Below are 21,511 nucleotides of genomic sequence, written 5' to 3'. Positions count from 1 at the left end.
CTGGGAGCTGTCCCTCAGCTCTTCAGCTCAAGGCTAGTGCTCCCACTTGAGCTACAGCGCCACTTCTGGTTTTCTGGTGGTTTATTGGAGATAAGCTTTTCATGGCCTTTCATGGCCTTTTCCACCCCGGCTAGCTTTGAACTGTGATCCTCAGATCTCAGTCTCCTGAGTAGCTAGGATTACAGGTGTGAGCCTCTGGTGCCCGGCTCTGAGTCAATTCTTAATACACAAGGGAAAATAAAATTCATATCTGTGTTGATTCAGAAACAAGATTTTTAATCTCTAACTTTCTGATGACAGAAGTGAGCATATGACTGTATATCCACAACCCCTTGGTCATCAGTGGCTTTTAAAGAACTTGCTAAACATCTCAAATTTTCATCCTTCTTTTGTAACCTCCTTTTAAATTTGCTAAGTATTTCTACTTTAGAGTCTAAAGGATGGACTTGATCAACTTTCATGTTCCAAACAGCTTCTCAGTATTCATTCTATACTGCCTTTTAAGAATAACAGTATGAAGACTCTGGATAGTATTATTAGTATTCATAGCACTGTTAGGAACTTGGAACTCATGTGATCTGTTTTCTCACCTGAGAGCAGGTTGAATTCTAACACCAAGTTGGTTTGTGTGCAAGATCATCATCAACCTAGGTCTCCAGGTCTGATGACTGTTAGAACTGCTACATGTTGTGAGACAGGCCTGACATAGTCTAAGTTATTCTCTAGTATTCTCACCCATGTTGGACCCTTTTCCCTCCTTCTAGAAGGTTTTAAGTGGATTTGCTGTAATAACTGTGTTATGCATGTGATAGATAGAATCTATATGTTTAAAATAAGTGACTTACATTTTTACAAAACAACTGTTTATTTCTAACGGAGATTCTATTACTTAAAGAAACTCTACTTGAAAAATAAAAGCTTCTCACTCAATTTTTACCAGGGTTTAAAATTACTGTTTTACTTCTAAAATTAAAAACTCTAGGACTAGAATAATGTTATAGAAAGTTTGGAGTGATTTAAAAAAGTTATCCATAATTCCTTCTGACTATTATGATCATTTGTACGTATTTCCTATATGCATACTGAATACTAAAAAAGTAATACCAACATCACTGGAACATAAAGGCTTCGAGAACTCAAACCTTTGTACTTTCCTATAGTCCAGTACAGAACTCAGTACACCTTGAAAAAATTATTACCAAAGGAATGAACGAATATTAAGGTTTGCTGAAGATCTGAAACTTAATTAAGTACAAGCAATGCTGGTTGATGACTCTGTTGGTTCACAAGGAGAGAGAGACCAAAGTCCTAACACTCAACAAATATCAGCAATTCTGTAATTTCCTTTTGTGCTCAGACATCTAAGAGTAGTAGCACAGAGGGAGAAGTATGAAATCAGGTGGTGACGTGGTTACTCTTTTACCTTGCTTAAAAGCATAGCACTAATTCCTTTTACTTCTCCATTCTTTGTCTGCAGGTTGCCTGAGCCTAGAATGGCCTTCAATCTTTGTGACAGGAATGGAATGTTAATAAATCGGATGCTATTCCTAAAATAAAATTGCAACTCAAATTTGAGAGGTAGACGTAAAAGCCTGAGAGACATAGGTTTGTTGTTCATTTAGATCACAAATGTCATCAAAATTAGAATCCAAAAAGGTTAGGTAATTTCTAAATTGAACACTCTTTCTTAGAATAATTACCATGTTACAGCATCTGTGTACTTTGGTAGAATATGAATAACACTTTATTGCTCAGAATAATGTTCTATTCTTGTCTCCGAATAATACTTGACGCATTTGCTCTTATACTCCCTGACTCCAGGAAGGGTGTTACCCCATGGGGCTGCCACACCCTCAGCAGCGAGGTTTAGTTTTGCTGGAACTTTTCAGATACAAAAAAAAAAACAAAACAAAATAAAAATCTTTCTCTACTCCCTATTTATTCACAGGCATGAGACCTGAACTTTAGATAGTTTTTTTTTCCTAACTCTAAATTGACTGATTCAGGCTCATGGCAGTCACCATAAAAGATGGTAGCATGGAGAAGATTATAGAAATCTCCCCACCAAAACATGTTATGGGAAGGAGAGGCCCACCAGTCATAATTTGAAAGGCCTTTCATGGAGTCTTACAAATTCTCATTGCAGCAAGCAGTGCATAGATACTTTCCTTGTTGAGCAAATACACCTGGGCATTCTGGACATTTCCATTTTGATAGTAGGTGAAGGAGGTTGCTGAGCTTAAATAATAGCTTGCAGAATTTCATGTTTCTAAGACTGAGTCTGAACTTAAGGAATGCTAATCTGTCTCCTTTTATAGCACAACACCCACAGAATTATACAGAATTTTGTCTAAAATGACATGAACTTGTCTCAGTCTGAAAGATGATCACTTCTTGCTAGGACACAGCATTGCCTCTAACTTAAAAGGCTATAAAGGATGTAAGTAAATAGTAACTGCTTTTAGGACATTTTCCCAGTACTTTAGTGTATTTCAATTTCAAGTACAGGAGTATGAGATATGAGTTGTTTTTACTAATCTCTACTTCATGTTCTTTAATGATGACTGCCTTTTTCTTGCTGTTAAAAAGAAAATCTTTTACTGTGCTCATGAAGTAATGCATCTTTTTTTTTCTTTCTTTTCTTTTTTTGCCAACAACCCATTGTATTTTATATTTCAAAATTGCTAGTAGATAAATCAGGCACCTGTGGCTCAGGCCTGTAGTCTAAGCTCCACAGAAGACTGCCATCTGAAGACTGAAATTTGAAGCCAGCCCAGGCAGGAAAGTCCACAAGACTTTTATCTCCAATTAACCAGTGAGAAGCTGGAAGTAGTGCTGTGGCTCAAGAGGAAAAGCACCTGCTTTGAGTGAAATAGCTAAGGAAGAGGGCCCTCGCCCTGAAGTGAAGCCCCAGTACCAGCATATACACAACACATGTAAGATTTTTAAGGTCTTCAACACAGAAAACAATAGGATACGTTAGTGAGGCGATGGATAAGTGGTGTCAGTCAGATTTTTGCTGCTGTGACAAAATACCTGGGAAAATCAACTTGAAGGAGGAAATATTTATTTTGGCTTATGGTTTCAGTCCATAAAGCACTGTTTTAGAGTCTCTGAGCTAGAACATTATGGCTCAGAGTGTGTGGTAGAGCAAAACTGCTTACTTTATGGCAACCAGGAAGTCGAGAAAGAAAGGAAGGGGCTGAGATGATATATGGTCCCTGAGGACATGCCCCGAAGGACCCATTCCATTCAACCTACAACTCATCTCCCAGATTTCATTCACCTCCAACAGCCCATCAAATTATGAGCCCATCAATGGATTATGCCATTGATCAGAGTCTTCATGACCCAATTACTTAGATCGAATCACCTGAATCCAGTTCACATGGATCTAATCACTTCACCAAAGTCCCATCCTCTAAACCTTGCTGCTTTGAATATTATACCTTCAAAATATAAAGCAGCTTTGGGGAACATTCCATATCTTACCTATAACAATAACCAAATTAGCTTGTTTGATTCCTTTCTACTCCGTTGTCCTCCATAAATACATGCAATTATTTAAAAAAGAAAAAAAATGTTTGTAGCCTTATATACCTTAAAAATGATCAATGGAGACTGTTGTTGGTCCTTATAGATGTATCGTCCTCTTCTTCCATAGTTATAGAAACATGACTTTTTAAGCTTGGATGGGGAGTTCCAGGAAAAAGGAAAAGAGTCTCCTCTCCAGTTTCCTTTGCCGGGGACTAAGAGCAACAATTGCAGGTTGTTTCCCTTATCAAAAAAATGTTTGGAACCAGAAGTTTCTAGGACTTGGACACTGTGTTTGAATTTTTGAATGGTTGCATGTACATAATGAGACATTTTGAGAATATGATACAAATTTAAATGTGAAATTCATGTTTATTTCATATACACGTAGTCTGAAGGTAATGTAGTATTTTTAAAAATAATTTGGGGCCCGAAACAAAGCTTCAAGGTGGGGAACTTTGGAGCTGTTCACAATTTGGATTATTGGGTTGCTCAACCTAAATACGCCAACTTCTGGAACTTTACTTAAATGACAATGGTGTTCACTTCTTGCCCTTTTTTACTCCTCCTCCCTCTGCTGCCTGTATTAAAGATGATGATGATGACAACGTTGCATATGAGAGCAGAAAGGCCATAACAGTCTCCTATTATTCCTATTCCTTTCTATTAAAAAATACACTATTTTGACCTGATATGGTGTGTATGCCTATAATCTCAGGTATGCAGGAGGCAGAGGTAGGAGGATCATGGTTTGAGGCCCCCAGGGAAAAGTTAGTATGAGACTCTATCTGAAAAGGACTTGGGGTATAGCTCAATTGGTAGAGTACTTGAGTAGCAAGCATGAGGCCCTGAGTTCAATCTCACTACTGCAAAAGAAGACAAAGGTGGAAAAAAGAGAAAAAAAAGACACATTATCACCTTATTTTGTTTAAATGACCATTCTACTTCCTAAAATAAAAGAAACATCTAATGTGCACAATCGCATGCAATAGAAGACTAAAAATTCTGTTTAGCAGAATCCTGTTGGCTTATTAGCACAACATCCACTTTCAGAATTAATCTATGTTCTTTATGTTGATATGGTTATAGTGAGAATTACCAAACTGTAGAACATGACCCCACTTTTGGTTAAAGAATGAGCCTGAAACCCAGGCACCAGTGGCTCACACATATAATCCTAGCTACTTAGGAGGCTGAGATCTGAGAATCACCATTCGAAGCTGGTACGGGAAGAAAGGCCCATGAGACTCTTATCTCCAGTTAGTTCAGGTTCCACGACCTACAAAACAAAACAAAGCAAAAAACTCCCAACCAACCAAAAACATGTAGGAGAACCATATGAGGGTGAGTTGCTGAACAGCACTTTGCTGTGTCTAATTTCCCTTTACTCTCACTATTCCTTTTAGATCTTCTTTCATCTTACCCATTTTGGAGCGTAAGATGCTGATTTTTTTTTTTTTTTGTCAGTTGTGAGGCTTGAACTCTGGACTTGAGTGCTGTCCCTCAGCTCTTCAGCTTAGTGCTCTACCACTTGAGCCACAGAACCACTTCTGGTTTTCTGAGTGGTTTGTTGGAGAGAAGAGTCTCACGGACTTTCCTGCCCCAGCTGGCTTTGAAAGGTTATCCTCAGATCTCAGCCTTCTGAGTAACTAGGAGTACAGGTGTGAGCCACCAGTGCCTGGCTTGCTGATGATTTTTAAACTATTGCTTCTCTTTAGTTCCTTATTTATTTCAGTGCCAGGATTATAATAAAGCTTCTCTTAACAACTGGATAGATGAAAACTTGCCCTAATATGAGCTCTTTTTGGAATTCCTTCCTGCAAGTCTTGTGATCTATATATACAATTCAGAACTTGACACATGAGATGTGACTGTAACATATCCAAAAGATTTCCGCACACATGCTGCAGCTCAGACATCCAATGTATTTCATCAAATGCACTCACAACCGGGAGTTTTAGTACAGCCACGTTGCCATTTCTTAAATTATCTTTGAAATTCCTCCAATTTCCTCATTGCCCTCATTTTCTTTAAACATCTGATATTGATGGAGATATATTACATTGTCACACTAGGCTTCATTGGGAATTACTTCCTGCCATTTGCAAACACACACACACACACACACACACACACACACACACACACAGATTCATCTTAATATTTGCAATTATTGAGTATTTTTCTTTTTCCTCTCTTTCCTTTCTCATGTAATTATCAGATACACTTGCCAGTCCATCTTTTCAAAATTTAAGAAAGAAGAAAACAAGTAAGTTATAATATAACTTGAATTTGTCTAGGGCTTTAACAGTCTGCAAGTACAAATATGGTCCGTATAAGAGAAGAACCATTGTTCTGCAGATGTTGCCATGTTACATATGAAAGGACTTACCCTCTGCCAAGCCTTGTGTTTTATTTCCTTGCGATGCTAGAGATTGATCCCAAGGCCTTGTGCATGCTAAGCCACCAGTTCTGAGCTACGTCCCAGACCACAGACAGTAGCAGGCTTTTCACATGGGCTTCCACAAGGAAAGACTATATGTACTTCTCCATATTAGCTCTGTTCAGGGCTGCTGCTTTCAATTTCCAACCATGTCAGGACTCTGGAAGTTCTTATTTTCAGTTTTTAAAAATTAATGGTGGAAAATTAATTCTGGTTGGTCTACTTAGTTTACAGCTTTGCACATTGTTTCTCTAAACTTCTAGAAAACATGTTATTAGAGTTCTCTGTAGTAGGCAGTCTGACGGGCAGTCAATGTCTAAGCTCAGAGTAGAGAATTCTCATTGTTTTCCTAACCCTGTGAACACATGTGGTTAAAAGACAGAGTTCAAGGGGGCCACAGAGAGACTGGGACCACACGTCCTTCCTTCTTGAGCTCAGCCTCCCTCTTTTGCTTTTTTCTTTTTGGGGGGGGGCAGAGAGGGGTCCAGTCATGGGGCCTGAACTCTGGGCCTGGGCGCTGTCCCTCAGCTCTTCAGCTCAAGGCTAGTGCTCTACCACTTGAGCCACAGCACCACTTCCAGCTTTTTTCTTTTTGCTTATGTGGTGCTGAGGAATTGAACCCAGGGCCTCATGCATGCAGGGCAAGCACTCTACCACTGAGCCACCTTCCAGCTCCCTCTTTTGCTTTTTGATCTTGATAGTTTTTTTAATTTAAATTTTATTTTATTGTAAAAATGATGTACAGAGGGGTTACGGTTACATAAGTCAGGTAATGAGTACACTTCTTTTTGAACAGTGTTACCTCTTCTCTCATTTTCTCCTAGTTTTTTCCCCTCCCTCCTCTCCTCCCCCACAAGTTATACAGTTCATTTTCAACATCTTCAACATCCTGTCTAGTGAGTATCACTGCTGCATTAGTTCACCCTTGGTCCCACAATTTCTGTGCTTCCCCTTCCTCTTCCTAAATCAGACAAACTTACATACAAGACAAGAGGTCCAGAAATTAAAAAAAAAAAAAACTGTGACAGAAAAATACTGATACTTTAAAAAAGAACACAAACACTCTGTTGCAGATGAGATCTCCTGGCCATCACACAGTAGCAGAAAGATCCATGAGACTGGGAGCCTTGTCCATTTTCTTTAGGTTTCTACTCAGTGCCAGTCATCTACTAGTTGCTCAGTTCTTATGTTAGACCACCACGGTCCCCAGCTGTCTTCCATGTAGAAATGGGAGAAGGTTTTCTGAGTCCAAATGCAAGAGAATTAGATAGCTCCTTTTCTTCCAAAGTTCCTGATGATCACAGTTATTTCCAAGTTCTCCCTTAATCTCTTTTCTCAAAGGACTTAGACTTTATCTTCCAATCATTGCTGGGAAACAAAACATCCCCAACTCTATCGAAACTCAGACTTAACTTCCTGACTGATATACAGCATAGAGTGATAAGAGCTCTACTAGATGAACATAGAGGGCCAAATCATAGGGCAAAGAAGCTGAAGCAGCAAAAAATGATGGACAAAACTCTGCTTGCTGCATATTTTTGCCTTTGACTTGTCCTCTGTATTTGGTCTTTGAAACCTGACTGTAACTTCCTCCTCATTGTTTCATAATTTCCTCTTTCTGACTATGCAGTTCTTAAATATTGGCCCACTGGTTGGCAAAGAGAATTGAAACGTTGGTGGAGTCCCACTGCTTTCCTCCTAGTATTTGCCTTTCCATATTGCTTGCTCCAGCCAAACTGGGATATGAGATAATGGACAATGAGAACTCCATAAACTCCCATGTGTTCAAATCAGTGGCCACTGACAGACTGCACACAATGTGTCACAGAGACTAAAAGAAAGCTGGGGTATAGTGATAGAGATAAAGCATGTCAAATCACTTTATTTTAAGGTAGAGTTCTAGCTAGAACTCTAGAACATCATATGAAAGAAAGAACCCTGGAAGATAAGATGAAATAACACAGAAGAAGCAAAGAGAAGTTTAGAGTGTGCTATGAAAAATGAATAGGATTTTAATCGGTGGAGTGGGGTGAGAGAACCATGTAGGCAATGACAACCTGACCACAATTCAATCTGCCAAAGAACATATGATGTAAATGCTTCTAGTATTCTCTTCCCACCTTGATCTGTAATGTCAGTCTCTTAAAAACAACCTCCTAATGGACACTGGTGAGGAGAACCACAGCCAGTAGAACAGGGGCATGGCACGTGTTCACTAAGGATAGGGCTCCACTGAATAATGCTGCTGGCAAGATTTTAAAAGGAAGAGGAAAGTAGCATGCTGCATGTCAACTGTGTGGTCCAATTTTTACATGCAAAGCAGATGGCTGTTAAATGTTTTATCCCTGGTATCATCTGCCTTTATAAACGCCAGAGAAAAATTGAAATGGAGGATTCTATCACGTTAAAGAAATTTTTGCTTATAATTTGTTTATAACATAGTCTTGACTAACAGGCAAGCTCCCTGGTCCCTTGGGCCATACTGTAGGTGCACACACATTTCAGAATGATTAGCCTTTCCCTCAGAGCCCTATAAGCCATAGGAATCAATATGTGGAATGATTTATCACAGACAGATTAACATTTTCTATTGATTTCTTCTGGAATGGGAATTTGTGCCCACCCCAGGAGCTTTATTATTATTATTGTTTTGTATAGACAGCTAGAAGATCCGTTGTCATTTCAAATTTTGCCATGCTTTGATAATGGTTTTTATGAACACTCACAAGAGGCCCTGGTACTTTCAAAGTCTTGCTAAGATGTATAGAAGTAAATTTCACTTGCCTGTCGGTGCCAGCAGGGCACCTCTTGTCTCCTGAAGTAGAGGCTCAGTCCCTTACCATGAATCTGAGGTCTACTGTCAGCTTGGGGGCTTTGAAAGACTGGAGAGAACCTTTTCTTTCTTCCTTTTGGAAAACCAGTGTCAAGTGGAAATACAATCTTAGGTTGCACATCTTCAGAAAAACCAGGCAGTGGTGCCCATAGGATCTGGCTTTCCAGCTGGCTTCAGATAGTGCTTTTCAGACTTGGACTTTTGCAGGACTCTTCTGGGAACCTGATTAAGATATAAATTCTGATTCTGAGATTCTGCATTTCCAACTGGCTCCTTAACCTGTTCCAGGACTTTAAGCTTATCCTTTCCCTGGTTGGGTCCTTCTTGAAGATGAGATTGTAAGAACAGTTTGCTGAGCATGCAAAGACGACTTGATGACAAAAAACCCTGGCCAAATGTATAGACCTGTCCCATCATTCCTTCTATTCAGAGTGGTTTTTGAAATTAAATTGTAAGATCTCATTAGGTTTAAAAGGAAAAGATGTTTCAGGAACAGATCTGAAAGACAGAGTGAGCTTGTTCCTACTTAGGTGTATCTCTGTCAGGGTGAGGTTAATAGAGGAAAAGAAAGAAAACAAATGGTCTATTCCTCTTTTCTGTACTTTTAATTCCCTACCTTGTTCTAGACATGTTAGGCACAGAAAATATATTATAACAGGAAAACCAATATAGAAATAGTCTATTTTGGAAAAGCAGACATTGAAAGCATTTCCTTTCAGCCTCTTTATTTTTGTCAGGAAGCTTTTACTCCAAGAGACCCTACACACAAAATACCCAGCCGTTGTTCAGCATTTCCCAGCAAACAACATTATCTGTCATTGTTCTTTGTGTTCAAAGATACTTCTAGCAATGATGTTACTATTCCTGTGTATGAATCTGGCAGAAAGCCCTAAGATGTGACCTAATTTCCAAATCGCTTGTCCTTCTGGTGAGTTGTGATTAGTAAGACCTGATGGATTTCATAGATGTACCCTACAGACTCCTACAGACTTTGAAAAAAAAAGAGTTGGGAGTGAAAAGGTTTCCAGATGAGTTAGCTTGTCTGACTAGATGATTTTTTAAAAAATAATAGCTTTTACCTATTATTTGAAGGAATGAGGTAGAAATCAACTCCCTATCTTTTCCTTTTTTTTTTTTTGTCGGTCGTGGGGCTTGAACTCTGGGCCTGGGCGTTGTCCCTTAGCTCTTCAGCTCAAGGCGAGCACTCTACCACTTGAGCCACAGTGCCACTTCTGGTTTTCTGGTGGTTTATTGGAGATAGGAATCTCAAGGTCTCTCCTGCCTGGGCTGGCTTTGAACCGTGATCCTCAGATCTCAGCCTCCTGAGTAGCTAGGATTACAGGCGTGAGCCACCAGCGCCCGGCTTCCCTATCTTTTCTTTCTGTTAAAAGCTTGGGAGTGGAAGAGGATTAGGTGATTTGTTGTTAGTTCTAGAAGGGTACATCTTGGTACATTTATACTCAGGCTAACCAGAGGGAGAATGCTTCTGTCAAGACTCCTATCCTGAGTGGATCTTGCAAGTTAAATTATAACATTGCATTATGCTTAAGAGGGAAGAATGCTTCATAGAGAAGGCATTTACCAAGCTTTTGAGGGACTGCTGTGCACTGATTAAATGACAGATGGTGCTCAGCTTTTACAATGTAGGAGTGCTGAAAGAATGTGGGGTCACCAGGAAGCCATAGAAAATCATAAAGTAAAATATGGTGTAACTTGTTGTCAGCTTGGCATAATAAGGGGAGGTTCCAAAAAAAATCCCAATCACAAACTGAGGAAAGTAAACTGAGATGGAAAATGACGGTACTTCACATTTAAAGGCAGTTCCATCTCTAGTTTAGCTATGAGATGTTGGGTAGTGTTTAAGGGCCTTACCCTGACAGTAACTTCCCTTGGTCTTCTGCAATTCTAACTAATTAACTACTTACTATTTGTTGAATGCACACTTGACTTTTTTTTTTGGTCATCCCTATGTAACAGAGAAAAACTAAGATTTAGAGAGTTTAGGAACCCAGGCCAAGCTTAAACAGCTAATGGAAAACAAAGCTGGCATTTGAGAATAACAGTCTGACACAATGCATAATTGCTTTTATGTTCCTAAGACTTTTGTTATTGTTGGTGGTTATGGGGCTTGAATTCAAGCTGACACGTTTCAGATTCTGGCCCACCCAGTGGAGCCCTAGTTTGTCTATGCCAGTTTGTTTATGAGGTGACAACTAGGATTTGTATTCTTGTCTCTCAGGGCTGTTTTCCCTTTCCTTCCTCCCTTCCTTCCTTGCTTCCTTCCTTCCTTCTTTCCTTTCTTTTTCTCTCTTTCTCTTCTCTCTCTCCCTCCCTCCCTCCCTCTATCTATCCATCTCTGTCTCTGTCTCTGTCTGTCTGTCTGTCTGTCTGTCTGTCTGTCTGTCTGTCTGTCTGTCTGTCTGACTGTGATAGTCCTGGGACTTGAACTCATTGTGTGGGCACTGTCCTTGAGCTTTTGTGCTCAAGATCATATCTCCACTTACTTCCAACATTGTTTTTGGTGGTTGATTGGAGATAAGACTCTCATAGCCTTTCCTGCACAGGTTGGCTTTGAACTATGATCCTCAGGAGTCAGCCTCCTGAGTACTGGGATTATAGGCATGAGCCAAAGGTACTAGGCTCTCCCAGGCTTTTTACATCCTGGGAATCTAAAGAAGTGTTGGACTACCGAGGGCAGCTTCCACTCACTCTCTTCCCTTACACTTTCTCATGCCCATGTGATGGAGCTCTTCGCAGACTAGGGTTCTGTATTAAATACCGTTCTGCTTGGGTGGGTGGGGCTGAAACACCCTCTTCACCCTTAAAGGCAGGTGGCAAAGGACAGTGGGAGGGGGAATAACCTAATGATTTTTGCTTATCTACTTCCTGCTTAGTCCATAGTCTACACTTATGTACCTTTTATTTTAAATATATATATACTTGCATTTTTGAAGAAAGAAAATTTCAAGGAGTTTTACAATTTTTAAGTTTTATAATTTAAGCCTTATGAATTGTTTTGAGTTATCATTATTATTGTTATTATTTTGTCAGTCATGGGGCTTGAACTCAGGGCCTGGGGACTGTCCCTAAGCTTTTTTGCTCAAGGCTAGAGCTCTACTATATTGAGGCACAGCACCACTTCTGGTTTTCTGGTGGTTAAGTGGAGATAAGAGTTTCATAGACTTTCCTGTCCTGGCTGGCTTTGAACTGTGATCCTCACATCTTGGCCTCCTGAGTAACTAGGATTATAGGCATGAGTCACCAGTGCCTGGCTTTAGTTAATATTGTATATAAATGAAGGTATGGATTATAGTATTTTCTTTTTGCATGGAAATCTCCAATTAAAGTACTAGTTACTGAAGACTATCTTTACTGAATTAACTCCATATCTTCTGTCTCTTCCTTGAAAGTTAGGTTGAGTTATTTATTCTTTTTTGTTAGTTAGAAAAACAAAGTATGAACTGCTTTTCATGAACCTTTTTTGGGGGGTGAGGGGATTGGATTTACTTAGGAGCATTCAGAGTATCAACAAAACAGCTGCAACATTTTTTTCAAATACAGAGTGGTATTCAGTTAGCAGAACAACAATTATTTCATATAAGCTGCATCAGACAACTGAAGATGAAAAAACTACCCTCCCCACATATACCTAATTTATACTGTGCATCAACGAGAACCTGCATTAAATTTCCATGCAGTTTGCAGCCCCTATACTGTACCAGGCAAGGTTAGTAGCGATTGAAAATACCACCAGAACAGAACTATCTAAAGACACATCCAGTAATGTGTTAACTATACAAAAAAAGACACTGTACCATTTAAAAACAAATCTTACACAGCTTTACATTTCAATTTTTTTTCTTTAAAATGAATGAGTAGTGTACGAGGCAATTAAGTATTTTAAAGACAAAGAAAAGAAACTTTGCTAGAGCCAACTTATTTATCCTCCTCCTCTTCATCTTCCTCCTCTTCCTTCTTTTTCTTGTTCTTTTCAGCCTTCATAACTCTCCCCCCTCCTTTTTTTGGCTGCATCAGGTTTTCCTTTAGCTCAGTAGGAAGAATATCCTTTTCTTATTTTTCCTTCAGCTTAGCGGCCTTCTTTTCATAAAACAGCTTGCCATCTGCAGCGGTGTAGTTCCACATTTCCCCCAGCCTTTTCACAACATCACCAATAGACATGCCAGGACGTTCCCCTCTGAGGTTAGGGCCATACTCAGAATAGAAGAAAAAGAAGATTGAAGGAGGCCTCTTGGGCATATTGGGATCCTTTAACTTCTTTTTGTTGTTGTTGTTTCCCCTTTAGGAGGGATGAAGGTTTTCCTTTCTCTTCCATAAAAAGCCTTGTCTGCCTTGACCATGTCTTCAAATTTCCCTTTCTCTTCAGCATTTTGAGCATTTCATAGAATTAGTTCTTCTTGTGCTCTTCCTGGCAAGTTTGCACAAATAATGCATCTGATGACATTTTGCCTCCTGGCTTCTTAGGATCTCCTTTGCTCCTTTATGTAGTTTTCCCTCCTTGAGGCAGAGTTGCTCAGTGCCCTCTCCGGCTCTCACTCCTCTGCTCTGTCTCTATGGAGCTTCAATGTACTGCAATGCCACTCATGTAGCTTAAACTATTATTTATTTTAGAAGTAGCTACTACTTCCATCCATTAGCTTCAATTCTAAGCTTGCTAAATATCTTTGGACATTATAATTTAGTCTTTTAATGATTTTTTTTTTACTGGTCCTGGGACTTGAACTAAGGGCTTGGGCACCATCCCTGAGCCTTTTTGTGATCAAAGCTAGCTCTCTACCACTTGAGCCACAGTTCCACTTCTGGTTTTTTGATGGCTAATTGGAGATAAGAGTTTCATTGACCCTCCTGTCCAGGCTACCTTCAAACTGTGATCCTTAGATCTCAGCCTCCTAAATAGCTAGGGTTACAGGCATGAGCCACCAGATGTCCAATTTGTATTTATTTAGTCAGTCGTGGGGCTTGAATTCTGGGCCTGGGCACTGTCCCTCAGCTCTTCAGTTCAAGGCTAGTGCTCTACCATTTAAGCCACAGTGCCACTTCTGGTTTTCTGAGTGGGTTATTGGAGATAGAAGTCTCCCAGACTTTTGTGCCTGTGCTGGCTTTGAACCATGATCCTCTGATCTCAGCCTCCTGAGTAACTAGGATTACAGGTGTGAGCCACTGGCACTTGGCTGTATTCATTTATTTATTTATTTATTTTTGGGTCCGGTTGTGGATCCTGAACTCTGGGCCTGGGCACTGTCCCTCAGCTCTTCAGCTCAAGTCTAGCACTCTACCACTTGAGCCACAGTGCCACTTCCAGCTTTTTTCTTTTTTCTTATGTGGTGCTGAGGAATCGAACCCATGGTCTCATGCATGCAAGGCAAGCGCTCTACCACTGAGCCACCTTCCCAGCCCTATTCATTTATTTTTTGAGACAAGATCTTATTATGTAGCTCAGGCTGTCTTTGAACTCATGGTTCTCCTACATAAGCCTTGCAAGTGCTAGGATTACAGTATGTGCCAACATGCCCAGTGAGCTCAAAGTTTCTAAAGAGGCAATAGAGTGAAAAGAAGGTTGAACTTTTTTTAGAAGTGAAATAAGTGGGCATTTATAAAGCAATATTATTAAATATTAATCGATCTCATTTGTGATTCACTACTTAAGGGCTCCTGTGACCAATGTACAATTTCCTTCATGTGATCCCTATTTGTGGTTAGGACCAAGCAATGCATGTACTGGATGCCATACATATACACATAAAGATGTATAAACAACACACACACACACACACACACACACACACACACACCACACACACACACACACACACACACACACACACACACACACACACACACACACACACACACACACTGAGCTTCATCCGCATATAGCCAGATGTCTCCTGACAGCTGCCTAGATGTTAGACTCACCTTGTATATATCATGGATCTCTTCATGGGAAAGCTTTTCTGCTTTCTTATTTTCTTTATTGATGCCAAGGTACGTCCTCTCAGGTTGAAACCTGAGCAAAGTGCTATAAGAGCAGTAGCTGCTTGCTTGCCTAGCTAATCTAGGATTCTTCTGTGGATCAAATTTATTGTTTAATTTATGAAGGCATTTTTAATGTCTTTTGTCCAATCCTTGCTATATTCATAAGATCTCACAGGCTGTTTTCAATGGTTCTATTCTCATATCTGTATAATTCTTTAGTGCTTGGGGATGGAAGTAGGTGAGTAGGTGAAAGTCTTCACACTATATTCACACTATATTTTCTCTTGTTCTTTGGTTTACTCTCAATAATATTATTTCTTCCATTTCCAGTTTGTAGGGAAGAAGTAGAGCCTGTGTTTTGATGGAGGGGTTAATGGAAATAGAAGTACTCAGTGAAGTGTTCAATAATTTCTTTTGAGTGAACTTACAGCAAGCACTCTACCACTTGAGCCACCCCGCTATCCTAAGAGAAGTGGAGAGGGAATACTTAGGGCAACAACAATAAACAATGGATCTATGTCCCAAAATGCTCATATTGTATTAAAATTAATGAAATGCATTAGGGAATATTTTACTCTTTCAGGAGCCACATCTATGTGAGGTTAATCTCCTAATTATATCTCACCTATATACAAGATTCTATGTGGGTTTTTTTTGTTGTCAGTCGTGGGGCCTGAACTCTGGGCCTGGGCGCTGTCTCTCAGCTCTTCAGCTCAAGGCTAGCACTCTACCACAAGAGTCACAGCGCCACTTCCCGCTTTTTCTGCTTATGTGGTACTGAGGAATCGAACCCAGGGCCTCATGCATGCAGGGCAAGCACTCTACCACCGAGCCACCTTCCCAGCCACAAGATTCTATGTATTTTAAAAGGTTTTGTTTTTTTGTTTTATAAGTTGCTTGCCTTATAACATAGAATGACACAGATACCACAAAGATTAGCTCAATTAATATACTCAGGAACATGTATAAGAGGGGAACATTGTTCATGCAAATGTTTAACTGGATAAGAGCTATGATGACAATGCTTAATTCTTAGCAATCAGCCCAGTCTCCGTTATTTTCGTATTTCAGGGCTTGAGAAAGAGCCGGTTTGTGGAACACTAGTGATTGCACCTTGTCTGTGTTGGAATGGTGGACATGGCAAGTCTTAATCCAGTACAAAGAGTAGGGAAGCTCCCTTTATAAAATTGTCCCTCGCTGAATTAAAAACCAGGGTCTTTGAATTCCTTTAGAAGTTCTGACATCCCAGCCCCCAGCACAAAGCATCTTGAATATTCATCAGGGGGCGTGGCCCGTCTACAGACTGGACTCTGGCAGCTGCAAGCAGCAGAAAACGCTCGCCAGCTGCGCCTAGGGAAAACAGTTCCTGTTTTGTGTGCTGACTGCACGTCCAGCCTTCAGACGGCCACATTGTGCTTCTGTGGGAGGGCCTTTGTGAAGGCGAATGGAGGTTTCAGCGTAGGACCTAGAAGCTGCAATTCAAGAGGCCTCAAATGTCCCTACCACCCACCTGCCATTGCAAGTGAAATTCCAGCAAGAAAAACTCAGGCATATCCTCTCCATTTGTCCCTTTTTAAGAAACAAATAGCCCTGTGTGAATAATTGTAGGCTTTTTATCCTGTTGTGGCTCCTCCCTCTTTTGCTATTCTCTTCCTTCTCAGGGATTACAACTGCTCCTCACTTAAAAAAAAAATAAAATGATGTCATGAAGTCATGTCTCTATCTCCCTCTACTCTGCTTCTTCATCCTGACCTGCTCCTTACCTTAGTAATATAGCATAGTGCATAGTGGCTAAGAGCTAGACATTTAAATTCAGAGTCCAACTTGACCACTTATACGTACTATCAAAGTGTCCCATTATCCTCTGCCTCAGTTTCTTTATCTGCATATGGAGAAAATACCATCTATTTTGTGAATTTTCTCTAAGAATGAAATAAATTATTTATAGAAATGCTTGAGTGCCTGGGATGTAGCAAACACTTAGTGTTAATTCTTATTATTTCACCTTTCACTCAATAAGCCTGGCAGATGATGGCTGAGAGTTAAACCAACTGGGAGTCAGCCAGAAGTACACTGGAAATATTGGATGTGGAACCCCACAGAAGCCAAAGGCCAAGAAAAAATATCCTCCAAAATCAAAGAGGAGGTTTGGACCTCAGATAAAAGAGAGATGAGTCTGGGATGCAGCTGAAAGGGAGAGCGAGGGTGGAAGTGTGGGAAGCCCTTAGAGGAAGGATCCCACAGTGTCTGGAGGTAATAACCACATACCACAATGAGCTGCTTAGTTTGCTTTTAGGTCTGTCCCAGATCCTAGTCTCCACTCCACTGGTTCTGAAAACTACTGGAAGCCTCAGGCTCTGGAAGCAGGAACTTACCCTTTAACTTGGAGTTTTCAGGTTCAGAAGTTGAGCTCTTAGATACTCCACTGCTCAAATCTCCCTGTCTTTGTGCTGCCATATTATCCTCAGCATGACACTCCCGTAAATGATCCCAATGACTTTGGTTTTACCTACTTTCCCAGATGTTCTGTGTGTCCCACCACACTCTGTCCACAGCACATTTTATCCCCTTGTAATTCCCACTAGTTTCCAGGTACATCAGTCTTATATGTATAAAATAAAGTAGTTAACCCATTGCATGTTTAGAACGATTATATATAGTTAACCCATTGCATGTTTAGACCAATTTTATACATATACATATATACTATATATAAAATATTTTATAAAATTGGTCTAAACATGCAATGGGTTAACTACCTTATTTTATCTTCCCAAGCAAAGGAAAAAACATGGCGTAGTTTTGTGCACACATGTGTGTGTGTGTGTGTGTGTGTGTGTGTGTGTGATTTTTTTTTTTACAGTTAGGTTGACCAAATTTTTGACAACAGATATAGGATATTTTGGTTCCAGGAAACTAAGGGAGGGTCTGAATTTCTTTCTCTTTTAACTTTATGTATTTATTTATTTTTGAGGGTCTGAATTTCATAGTCATTCTCTCTTGTTCATATGCCTGTACTTGTGCCACTCCAAAACAGTGAATTTTACAATGGAAACAGAACTGATCATAACTGTAGCTGTTGCAGAGATGCAACAGATATATTATTTTAGTGATTTTCTTTGTTACATCAGCATATCTATCTAATCTTAACTACTAATATGCCCACTGCACTCTCTTGTTTTGGTGACTCTATAATCACATTCTATTACTTGAACTTACTCTCTGCCTTCCTACCCTGCAGTAGATTGCTAGTATCCTTGGAGTCTCCTCTGTGCTCTTCTAGCACTGTGTTCAAGTTTCTACCTGGTAGGATGGATCTTGGCTTCAGCAAGGAAGATGGAAAGCAGGAAGAGAAGTATATGTGGCAGAGAAAAATAGGTGCATGATGTGGAAGATGAGTTTGAGAATGGACATCCAGATGAAGGTAGGGATCCCCCCCCCAAGTGTATTGTTCATAATCAATAACATTAATAGCTTTCAGGCAACAAAAAACTTCACTCTTTCTTAAATCTTTGAGTTAATTAGGGATATCATCAATCCCAAGAATCAGTTATAAAAATGCAGTTTACAATGGCAGATGACATACCATCATGGTATATTTGCTGAGCATAATAAAAGGAAGGAAGATACAGAGAGAGAAGAAGAAAGAGAATGAACAATGAATAAAGGCCAGTTTTCTCTGGGTCAGGGGCACTGCTCCAAGGTGACATCTGCTCATGAGCTGCTGGATGACTTTTTTTTTCCCATACTGGAAAAATTATCCTTGTGATCTGCAGATCAAATTCCTTATCCATGGGCTTATTAATTATTTTAGACTTCTTTTAATCCAGTCAGGGGAAACCTTCACATGACCTCTAACTCTCTGATGGCTCTACTGTTTTTACTGGAATCGTCATCACCAATATTTTATTTGTTAGCTTTTCACTGAGTGCCAATTAGAGCCAAGTCACCCTGTCAGGGGCTTAAATCACATCCTCAATTTCCAGACTCTCTAAGATGATCTTCATTTTCATTTTATGGATGAGGAAATTGAGTTTTGGAGACATTTAGTTGCTACAGGTGAGTGATAAGAGTTGGGTTTAAAGCCAAGACTGGTTGTCTTCTAGCTCATGCCCTGTGAGATTTTGCTGCTTCTCAGAGTCTTTCTTAGGCCCTCCATCTGGGCCTTTGTTTAGCAATGTCTGTAACTTGTGGGGCACCTGGGAGTGCTTCTTGACTGGTTTATTCCTTTGGTTCTCCAAATGTAAAGTGGACATATATTAAGGATGACCTGCTTTCCTGAGGGTTTTCATGGGCTGGATAATTAGGCACTCAACTGCTTGTTGGAACTCTGAAGCATATTAATTCAGTCAATTAACATTATTAAGTCCCTGCAATGGGTAGGATCCTGAGGCAGGTGAAGACATGGGAATACTGATCTGTGGATACATTATGTTATCCATTTCCTCCTTGCTTTGCAGTTCTGTACAACACCCTCTCCCCCCGCCCCAACCTTTAAGTGTGCCTTTACCTCTATTTACATGTTTTTTTTTTCACTTCTCTATATGCCATTCCTGAGCTCTTCAGCATCCTTGCTTATACTAGTTTGTTGGCAGTAGAACATAGCACAATTTCCCCATAGTCTTTAGGAAACACTACTAGAATTTAACTAGTAAGCTAGTAATGTTTCACTCCTTGGGTTGGAATGTACCAAAATCAATATATATATATAATCTATGAGCTTGAAGGAGCATATTTAAAACTTTTTTATTTCAAACATGGTACCTAACCTAAAGTGGGTTATCCCACAGCAGTTAGCAATAGTAATGATAGAACTTTCATGTTTGGGGCTCTTCACTAATGCAATCATAAGCCCAAGATACAACAGTCCTCTGATTCCCAGTCTGATCTTTCTCGGTCTCTGTTCCAACCCATGAGATAAATTCAGCTGTGAACAAGTTCAGGATCAAGTTCACCCTGTCTTGAGCCAGCTCTCTAAAGATGAAACTGTATCTTATTCTATTGAGCTCATTTTCTTACATTTTCATTTTGTATTTAAAAAAATACTTTGGTTCCTCATTTTAAAATTTTGGTTAATAACTTAGTTATATATTTATTTTTAGCAGCTAGACAGCTTCTTAGAACTTTGCTTTGAAAAAGTTTAGAGTTTTTTTTTTTTGTTTTAAACATGTGTACACATTTGCTTCTGTTCCTTTTCTGGTGACTACCAAAAGAGTAAGCCTGCAGTTGGCAGTAAGCCTGGGATAATTTAATTTCTACTATTTGGATTGCATTAAGTAATATAGTTAACATTTCAAATATTTCATTATCTTAGGGACATAAGAAGGAGATCTTCAGAGAATAAGTAATATGGTGAAAGGTGCCTTGATAAAATGTGTGTTGAGAAAAAGGAGCATCTCTGTGGGCCCGGAGCCAAACTACTAAGAAGAATCAGTGGTGAATACTAGCCCTTGAGGAAAAAGACAGTGTGGGTATTCGTGCTTCTCTTCATCAAGTCTGTGTCTACTTCTTAGAACATTGGGCCTGTGCTAAGTGTTGTTCAAAACTCCATCTAGTGACCTGAAGCCATAGACTAAAGGGAGAACTACCATTCAGAGAAACAACGGTATTTAAACATTTGAACTAGCCCCACAAAGAAAAAGATTACTGTTAAATCTACTTCTTCTGGCATCATCTCTGGAAACTAGATTTTTATCAGAAATGTGAAGATGGGTTACGATTTTTAAACTAGTTGTTGTCTATTGGCCTTTTTCTTTCAGGATCCCTTGACTATCAGAGCTTTGTCATGGAGGATTCAAATTCAGCCTTATGGGCTTTGTCTTAACCCTTGTATCAACTCCCCTGACAGCTTGTAGGTTTGAAAGATGAAAGCCAGAAGGGAGGGTTTCATAAGCTGAGGATCAATTAGTGATTTCTATGATTAGGATCGTTTTTAGAACAAGGTTTTCATGTGATGATGAACATGACAGAAGGCCTGAAAGATCATAAATGTCAATCATGGATCAAGGAGTTCAATGAGTCTCATATGTTCCACTTTTTGTCTGTGATTATTTGAGATAATCATGGATAAGAATGATGGCTACTGAAACTCATCCTTCACATTAGGATTTCTTTTTGAAACACCATGGCTCCTTACTTACCTTCATTTCTACTATTAACTTTGGAGGAAATTTCTCTCTAGGAATGTCAGCCATGCTGACCTTCAAGCCGATTCTGCTGTCTGTGAAATCAATGATTCTATTCATCATTAAGTCACTGTAGGTCTGGTGTTAGCTAATTTTAGAAACTCTTCTTTCCAGGGAAGCCATCAAAGGGCTTGGTTTGCCTTTAAGAAGGTAAGAAATTGAAATACTCAGCTAAGAGTTTAAAAAATTCTTACTAATATAGAAAACTTGAGATTTGCTTGCTTTAATATCATTCAATTACATAGATTTTTAAAACCTTCTAGAATTAGAAGAAATACTATGGTAAATGTCTTAAATATTTACTCAAGGATATTTATTTTCACAGGACCAGAATGCTGTCATTTCCAGATGGCACTTCCAAACTTTCTTTCAGTTTGGAATTGGTAACATTTTGTTGTTTTACTAAAGCAAAGCAAAGTAATAGTAAGGCAGCTCAAGGCAAGTAAGAAGAATGTATTTTCAAATTAGTTTTTTAAAGCTGTTGTCTTTGTGTTCTCCGAGTCTACATCTCAGGCAAGTGGA

The 21,511-nt window shown here is 39.5% G+C and overlaps 1 long non-coding RNA gene and 1 pseudogene across 1 annotated transcript in view; one reads left to right on the top strand and one right to left on the bottom strand.

Moving 5' to 3' along the window:
• LOC138839048 (uncharacterized) overlaps nt 1-1,579 on the top strand; it is a 54,726-nt gene extending 53,147 nt beyond the window's left edge. The window contains exon 4 of the long non-coding RNA XR_011375821.1: nt 1,478-1,579. This is a non-coding gene — a long non-coding RNA (uncharacterized lncRNA). The remainder of the gene's footprint in view (nt 1-1,477) is intronic.
• An 11,167-nt stretch (nt 1,580-12,746) lies between these two features.
• LOC138839053 (high mobility group protein B1 pseudogene) lies at nt 12,747-20,998 on the bottom strand (annotated as a pseudogene).
• Between the last annotated feature and the right edge of the window lie 513 nt (nt 20,999-21,511).

The sequence above is a fragment of the Dipodomys merriami genome, unplaced genomic scaffold (assembly GCF_024711535.1).
Source record: "Dipodomys merriami isolate MVZ:Mamm:240054 unplaced genomic scaffold, mDipMer1.0.p SCAF_290, whole genome shotgun sequence".
Classification (NCBI taxonomy): domain Eukaryota; kingdom Metazoa; phylum Chordata; class Mammalia; order Rodentia; family Heteromyidae; genus Dipodomys; species Dipodomys merriami.
The sequence above is the reverse complement of the archived record's forward strand: the minus strand, read 5'-3'. Positions and strand labels throughout refer to the sequence as shown.